Source organism: Arachis ipaensis, chromosome B09 (genome assembly GCF_000816755.2).
Source record: "Arachis ipaensis cultivar K30076 chromosome B09, Araip1.1, whole genome shotgun sequence".
Taxonomy (NCBI): domain Eukaryota; kingdom Viridiplantae; phylum Streptophyta; class Magnoliopsida; order Fabales; family Fabaceae; genus Arachis; species Arachis ipaensis.
Genome location: NC_029793.2, coordinates 35,792,074 through 35,799,896, shown reverse-complemented (window position 1 = coordinate 35,799,896; position 7,823 = coordinate 35,792,074). Strand labels below are relative to the sequence as shown.

The 7,823-nt window shown below is 32.2% G+C and overlaps 1 long non-coding RNA gene across 19 annotated transcripts; it reads right to left on the bottom strand.

Moving 5' to 3' along the window:
- LOC107617636 lies at positions 2,101-7,623 on the bottom strand. Of its 19 annotated transcripts, XR_002353464.1 has the most exons (9): positions 7,277-7,623; positions 7,090-7,166; positions 6,793-6,908; positions 6,517-6,636; positions 6,007-6,084; positions 5,059-5,872; positions 3,450-3,501; positions 2,612-2,874; positions 2,101-2,447 (listed from the first exon to the last, which is right to left on the bottom strand). It is a non-coding gene; the product is annotated as an uncharacterized LOC107617636 (long non-coding RNA). The 19 variants fall into 19 exon arrangements; XR_001615011.2 differs by having other exon boundaries at positions 5,059-6,084; positions 7,277-7,622; XR_001615009.2 differs by having other exon boundaries at positions 5,059-6,084; positions 6,793-6,905; positions 7,277-7,622.

Sequence of the window (7,823 nt, the reverse complement as noted above, 5' to 3'; positions counted from 1 at the left end):
TATTTGAAAATCTATTTCTTTTTAGAAAGAAGTTGAAATTTTTACGTGATGAAAAGTTAAAAATAAAATTTATTTTTGATAAAAAAAAATCGCAACCGAATGCTTTTAAAACTACCATTTTACACGTGCTTTCCAATGCTGCCTCCATTCAAATAAACTTTCGTTATCTCGCCTGCAATGGAAAAGCAGAATTTCATTCCCGCCAATGACAAAGTCTCATACATTGAAAAATGGTTTGTTAGTATTACATGACGTAAATTTTCTTTATATTTGTAATTATTATCCTATGCTTGAAGGACACACTACGCCATTTCTACAGAAGATGAAATCTTCACAAGATTTGTTACATGTCCTCTACAATACAGAAATTACTTTCAGCGTTAAGCTAGTCATCGATAATAAAATTCCCTGCTACATCTGCATTAACGTATCTATACACAATTCGAGTATGGAGATTCGAATGGAATAATACTGAAATGCGAATTTTGTTAGATCATCTCCATAACACAAGAATGGCCACGATCTGACCGTGAAATCTAAGGGTGGAAGACACTTCTATACGTTTTCGATTCTTTTATCCTCACTGTTGACGCCACACATTGGAACAAAAGATTTGTGCACATTATGGTTAGGGTTGATTGTACTTCAAAAATATTCAAAAGAAAGAAGATGAGGGTAAGATAAACTAAGGATAAAATATTATATTTTTCATATACCAGTCGACAAAAAATAAAATTAACAGTTAGTGAAATTTACACACATAATCCTATTTTATGTAAAAATATAAATATTACATCTATGTGTATCTAAATTTAATTTCAATAATTCAGAATTTATTTTCATAATTCAAAAATAATATTTAATATTTCTCACTTTATATTTACGCTAGCGAAATATATAGATATGCACACCAATTTTTTTATGGTACTCACAAAATGGGTAATAGACAGTACGAGAAATACATCGCATGCAAAATGAAGGAGTTGTCGATTTCTCACCTGGTGACGAAATGGACAATGGTGGATAATAATAAGAGTAAATAGTCAAATTAGCCCCTAAAATATTGTTGATTGTCTAAATTAGTGCTCAAAAGATTTCTTTTATTCAAATTCGTCCTTTAAGGATTTTAAATTAGTTCTTTCATTACTTTGTTTATTGATGTGTCAAAATTTGCTAATGTGACATATTAGGTGACACCCCAACACATATCTAAGAGTTTTAATTTAATTGACTATTAATATAATTAATTTATGAAATTAGATCAAATCAACCTCAAATTGAGGAATTCTAATGTCTCGAGTTCTCCCCCCAATTATTAGATTTTGATTTGATCTAATTTCATAAACTAATCATATTAATAGTCAATTAAGACTTCTAAGTGTGTATTGGAGCGTCACTTCACGTATCACATTAGCAAATTTTGATACCATCAATAAATAAAGTGACGGAAGGACTAACACGACTAATTTAAAATATTTAAATGACAAAATTGATTAAAAAAATCTTTCGAAATCAACTTACAGAACGAATGATCTTCTAAAGACTATGCTGCTCATCCATGCGATTAAGACGTTGCAATTGCTTGCAAATGTTTCCCTCATTTTTTTATACCCCTTTATCCACAACTAGAAAATGGATTAATACAAACGGATTTACAGACAGATTTAGTCTTTATTACAGACGGATTTTTGGTTACCGACGAAATTACCGATGGATTTTGTCCCTCTGTAAAAGTCCCGTCAGAAATTATTTACCGACAAATTTTTTCCGTCAGAAAATTACCGACGGATTTTTACTAGTTACCGACGAATTTTTCCTCTGTAAATTCTCCATCCATTTCCCGAAAGCGAAGAACTTTCAGTCGGATTTTCTGTCTGTAATTACAGACGAATTTTCTGTCTGTAATTATAGACGGATTTTTCGACAGATTTTCTGTCTGTAATTTAAACTTTGAAAAATCATCTCACACTCTAACTACAGACAGAAAATCTGTCTGTAAATCCGTCAGTAAAGTAAAATAGAATTTTTTTTATTTTTCTAATTACAAAATAAATATTTTAGATTTGTTTTCTAAATTTACTCCATAAAACACACTGTAAATTGAAAAAAAGAAAGCCAAAAATCACATAGATAAACATAATATTCATTACATGATACCTATAAAATTGGATGTTATTTTTCAACACCATTATCCAATATCTCACTTTCTCAATAAAAAAGATACCCCAAAATTTCTTTTAAACTACAACAGAGAAGAGCAGGGCTTTCAGCCTAAATTTTAAAACTATTTTCTCATACTCTCTTTAAAGTTTAAACTCTCTAATCTAATCTGAGTTACATGATTCTTCACTCCATGGTAGACTCTTGTGTGGCTGAAACTTGAAAGTATTTGTTCATCTACTTCTTCTTCTTTGATTTGTTTGCATTGGACTGAGCATGTGCAGTTTCTGGTGTCAAAAAATAGGACATGGACAGATTTTAGAAGCCTAGCAATGTGTTATAGGATTAAGAAAAAGTGAAGGAGGATAACTTATTATCATATCATCAACTTAAAGTTAGCAATCCATTTAATATTGGATTACTTTTGAAAAAGTAGAGAGATTGTTAATACCTTAGATAGGTGTTGTATTTGACCATGGATTCATAGCCCCAGGAGGATGAGGAGGGCAATTCCAAGAGTAACAAGGAAGACAGATTCCATGCTAAGAAAACCACCGGCCTCGGCAACTTCAATGGTGCCGTTAAAGAAGGAAAAATTTTTTTGGTAGACTCAACAAAATCTTCAATAAGAACAAATAATTGTTTTTACACTCTTCCATTATATTAACCTTTTCATAATCTCTTGCTCTCTAAACTCCGTCAAAGGAATCAGAGCTGCAAATATAACCAAATGAAATCAGATCAGATCAATAACACAGAATGGCCATTCTTGTCCCTCATTTCAAACTTCAGAGTTACTGGTTGAAATTCCCAATTTATTTCAATAGCCCCAAAGTTTAAAATGTGAAAATCTAGGCGAACAAGGTTTATAAGTGATCGATCCTAAATTCATCATATAAATTCTGTGCACGGTGTATCCACCACGAGTATCCTTCTTTTTCCATGGCATTCCAATCATACAAAGGACTTCTCATTAAAATATGAAAATTTTAAAAAATAAGAAATCAGAGACCCAAATGAGAAAGGAGGCCTTACAATGTACTATGACATGTTAGCAATTATTACAATATAACGGTGGAGAAGATGGGGAGATTTTCTTAAAAAGGTTTATAAAAAGAATCAATCAGGATATTGTCATAGGTGGTTAAAGAGTTATGGAAAGAGAAGAGGAACAAAAATAACATAATCATGGGGAATGGTTGTTAAAATTGCCACATAACTTCAACAACAACAAAAAGTTCAACTAGTAAATTTATGGCAAAATATTTATCCTGGGATTAAGATCAAACCTGCTTCACAGCTGACCAGTTTCACAGAATGCATCAGGTGGAACTCCACTAACTAAAAGAGAAAAATCGCAAGTATAGAAACTTATCAGTAAGTATAGAAAATTCAGTTATATATTGACATTTATATATAATAATAGTCAATATATAAGGGGCTTAATATAGATTAGTAACTTCAACTTCTGTAATATTATATATCGTATTAAAAATTAAACCCAGTCCCAAATCAGTTTAGTTACTAATTCATCAACGTAATGGTAGGAGAAAAAAATAACAAAAGCATCTAAATAAAGTAGTTTAAGCCTTTAAGGACTAAGGAGTACCCTTTGCCTCATTTATTATTTGATTTGAAACCACATGAATGTATTAGTATATGAAATTCACACCGAAGAATCGAAGGATAAGCATGTGGAGCCTGCAAGCAATGAATTGTTGGGACCCTTGTTTATGAGGGTTGGGGCCCGATAATAAATAGAAAAGATAGAAAGAAAAAAATAAAACTTAAAGAGCCTTTTTAAAATAGTTAAAGTAAACAAAAAAAATGTGAAACTTTACAAGATTGAAGTAAATACTAGTATGAAATACTAAGCAAGAAACTGAGAAACCAATATAGTGGTAGATATGTAAAGTGTAAATTGTAAACTGTCCACAAAATATACAATATTAGTCTCTAATAACTTTAAGGTAATCAATCAATCACTGAAACCATGGAACTCAAACTAAAGGCAAGATATATGAACCTTAACCATAGAACTGATATATATATGATGTACACCTCATTTTCAGTAAAATTAAGTCCACCTCAAAGATATTTTTAAACTGCTATGCTCTACCGTAATTTTTCGTGGATAACTCCAATTTTGGTTTAATATATAATACATCCCAATAGAGGATGATCATACTTATTTAATTTATTTCGTTCAACTTGAATGCCATGAGGCTGATATTGACAAGTTTTCATATAAAAAATAGGAATTTACAAACATTGCTGTATGAAAAAAATTATAAACAACATAAACATGCTAAAAAAATAACATAGCATACACATATCAATTTGAGCTTGCCTCCTTCCAAATGGCAACGCTATCTTATATCTCCTCTGCTTTTGATCATTTCTTCATTTCCAAATTTAGAATTATTGTCCTTCCTATAAGAGCCTCTTGTTTTATTTATATCACTTCTTATATACACTTCTTTTTTTTTTTTTATATATCGCACTTGCATATGTATATATGGCCAAATTACATATTAATAAGTATTCTAAGCATGTACATACCTAAATTACTTATTTTCACTCTAAAACAATATCTACATTTCCGTAGTGCTTAGAATGCACCCTTGGAACTAACAAATAACAACTTACTTTAACGCATTTTTAATAAAAAAAGAAAATAAAATAAAGCAGCAACAACACAACTATGTTTATCAACCAAGATATATCAGTTCCATGGTTAAGGTTCATATATATATCCACCAAATTCAGTTAAGGTTCATTCAACAGAGGACCAAATGAAACAGAGTAAGAATCAAGAAGAGCCATATATCAATGCATCATAGTCCCAAAAATAATAGCAAATAGAGAGTAAAGAGCAAGATGAAACAAGAAACATACATTGAATATCAGATTTTTGTTGGTAGCTTCCCAAGCTAAGCCACCTCTGAAGTGTATGTTCTAAAGCAAGACCATGACAATAGCAGCCACCGCTAGAAGGTGAGCCACAAAGGTAAATGGAAGAGCAGGAACTCCCAACCCCATCTTCTTCATTTTTTCTCCTTTTGTCTCCCAATCTGAGAAGTAAGAACTCAAGTGAAGTAATAACTGATAAGCTTGAGCTGGAGATTGGAAGCACCCATACTATAACTGAAGTTTCTATACTTACTAACTTACTAACTCCACTAACTGACAATTAGAATCTGACTATAACAACATATATGAGAAAAAGAACCACCAGTTAATAGAACCTAAAAGGAAAAAATAGCTTACCAGTGAGATGGAGAGTGCCACCAAACGACTGGCTGAAGATCAATATTGATGCAACATTCTAATTATGTTTAAGGATGAAAAATGGTGAAAATTTTCACTTGAAAATTTCATTATCAATATCTTCTATATAAAAACTATAACTGAAAAGAAAATTAAATGCTACTGGTAAAAGGAACAGCAACATAGTAAATTCACCAACTCTTGAAATGTGGAGTTCAGATTCCCTAGATTTAAGCTCCAAGGGAAGGAAAGATGACTAAAAAGTATTTGCAGAAGTTAGATCACCTGTCTACCAAGGGAAGGAATTTCAAGAAGGATTGTCTTAACAGCTTGTGTATCCAGTAGCATTTGCAAAAGTATCACTTTATTAGCTCGTTCTCATAAGGTTTCAAGTGTTCCACAGAAAAAAAAAGGTTTCAAACTCCTTTATGTATCCTGTACTCTAGATAAAAAATGTTCAAAATTGTTGAGAATAAAAGACATCTTATATTTACAAACCTATCAAAAATATGCTTTAACTTTACTCTTGATGTAACCAAAAGAAAATAAAAACCAATTAAAGAAAGCGGCCAGTACTTGTTGAGCGCCCGTTTCTGATATTTGCTTGCGTTTGAAAATGTTAGAATAGAAGCGCGGACCAAGAGATGATGCAAGCTGCAGATAATAAATGGGAAATAAATGTAAACATTCAACTTGCATTATTAATTAGCAACATTGAGTATTTACCATCTAATTTAATCCCTTACAACATCTGCAAGAAAAAAGCTATTTAAAATAGAAAAACATTCAAAGAATATTTTATTTATTATTAATTATAAGTTTATAACTAGTATGCCAGAAAAGAAAATGTCCTTAACACCAAGGTTGACATAAAAAATCTTAACTCAATGCATCAAATTGATCTATATTTTCAAAGTCTTCATAGGAAAATAACTCATTCTGTATGTTAAATACACAAGTACCTTATTATCAATGAACTCATCTACCATCAACAAAAATATTCATGAAAAGCATGTTCAGACATAAATTAAGAGCATGTGAAAGTGTTAGGTTAGGCTTAAGTGACATAAAAAAGATTCATTCAACCTTGATTAGCTCTGCTTTTCTTTCAGGATCAATCTCAGCCACACCAAATATCATCTTTTCAGCAGAAACATCCTTTTGTATGGCGACCTCATAGCCCGCGAAAACAACATCTCGTCTCCACTGCACCCATACCCACAATGAACAAGAAGTAAAAGAATTAATTACTAAATCTTAAAATTCTAAAAAAAAAATCCAGAAATAATCAAACAATAAATAAATAAACAAATAATAACTATGATTGTAAATCATTAAGAGCTTGAAGAAGAAAAAACTGACCTCCAATTAAATCACAATCCTAGGGTTTATCAATCCCAGCTACTGCATACACCATCAAATTTCTTCAAAATTCAAACAAAAGTATGGATCATTGTAATTGTTATCTCCTGCTGCTACTATTTCATGTTTCAATGACAGAAAAAGCATTATTATATATATAAAACCCAAAGTAGTAGTACTCTTTACTACAATATTATCCATACTGTATGAAAATTGGAAAAAATCTCATAACAACAACAAAATACATCAACAAAATACAACAAAAACCTCACAGCACCTCCTTCTGATTAGGGTTACCTGCACGGCTGAGGCGAGATCGAAGAGAAAAACACATCAACTAAGCAACACATGAGCGAGAAATGCACTTATGATTTCTGTGAGAATAGCTTTGATCAAGAAATTAATGAAACAAGTAGCGCATAAATTCGAATAAGAGAGAGGAGAACGCGAATCTCAGAAAGAGATAGAAAAATGGAAGACGTACGATTTGAAAATCTCGAGGGGCGACACCGGGAAGGTAGAAAGAGTGAACGCAGGAGAAGGTGAAGAGGATGAGGACGGAGGCGACGGAGGCGACGAAGACGGTGGCAGAGAAATGCATATTAGGGTTTGAAAGGGAATCAGCAACACACAGAGAAGAGTCGGGAAGGGGTGTGACGGAGTTTCGTGGCGATGGAAGTTCAGTGCAATGGAGGTTCGGTGCGACGGCGGCGCAAGGTAAGACGGCGGTGCAAGGCTGAGACGCGCTACCGATAGAGCATTTGGAGGGGATGGGCGTGGAGGTGCGGGGAAGAGACACGGGAAATGAGGAAGAGCTCGTTTGGTCAAATCTTTATTTTAATATTTTCGACGGAATATTTTAAATTACAGACGGATTTTTAATAAAATATAGTGTTTTGTCTATTTAATTACAGACAGATTTTCAGTCTGTAACCATTTTCTACAAAAAAAATTAATTTTACCGACAAAATTATCGACGGATTCTGTTTTCCGTCTGTAATTTATGCTAATTCATTTTTTTGTTTTTCGAC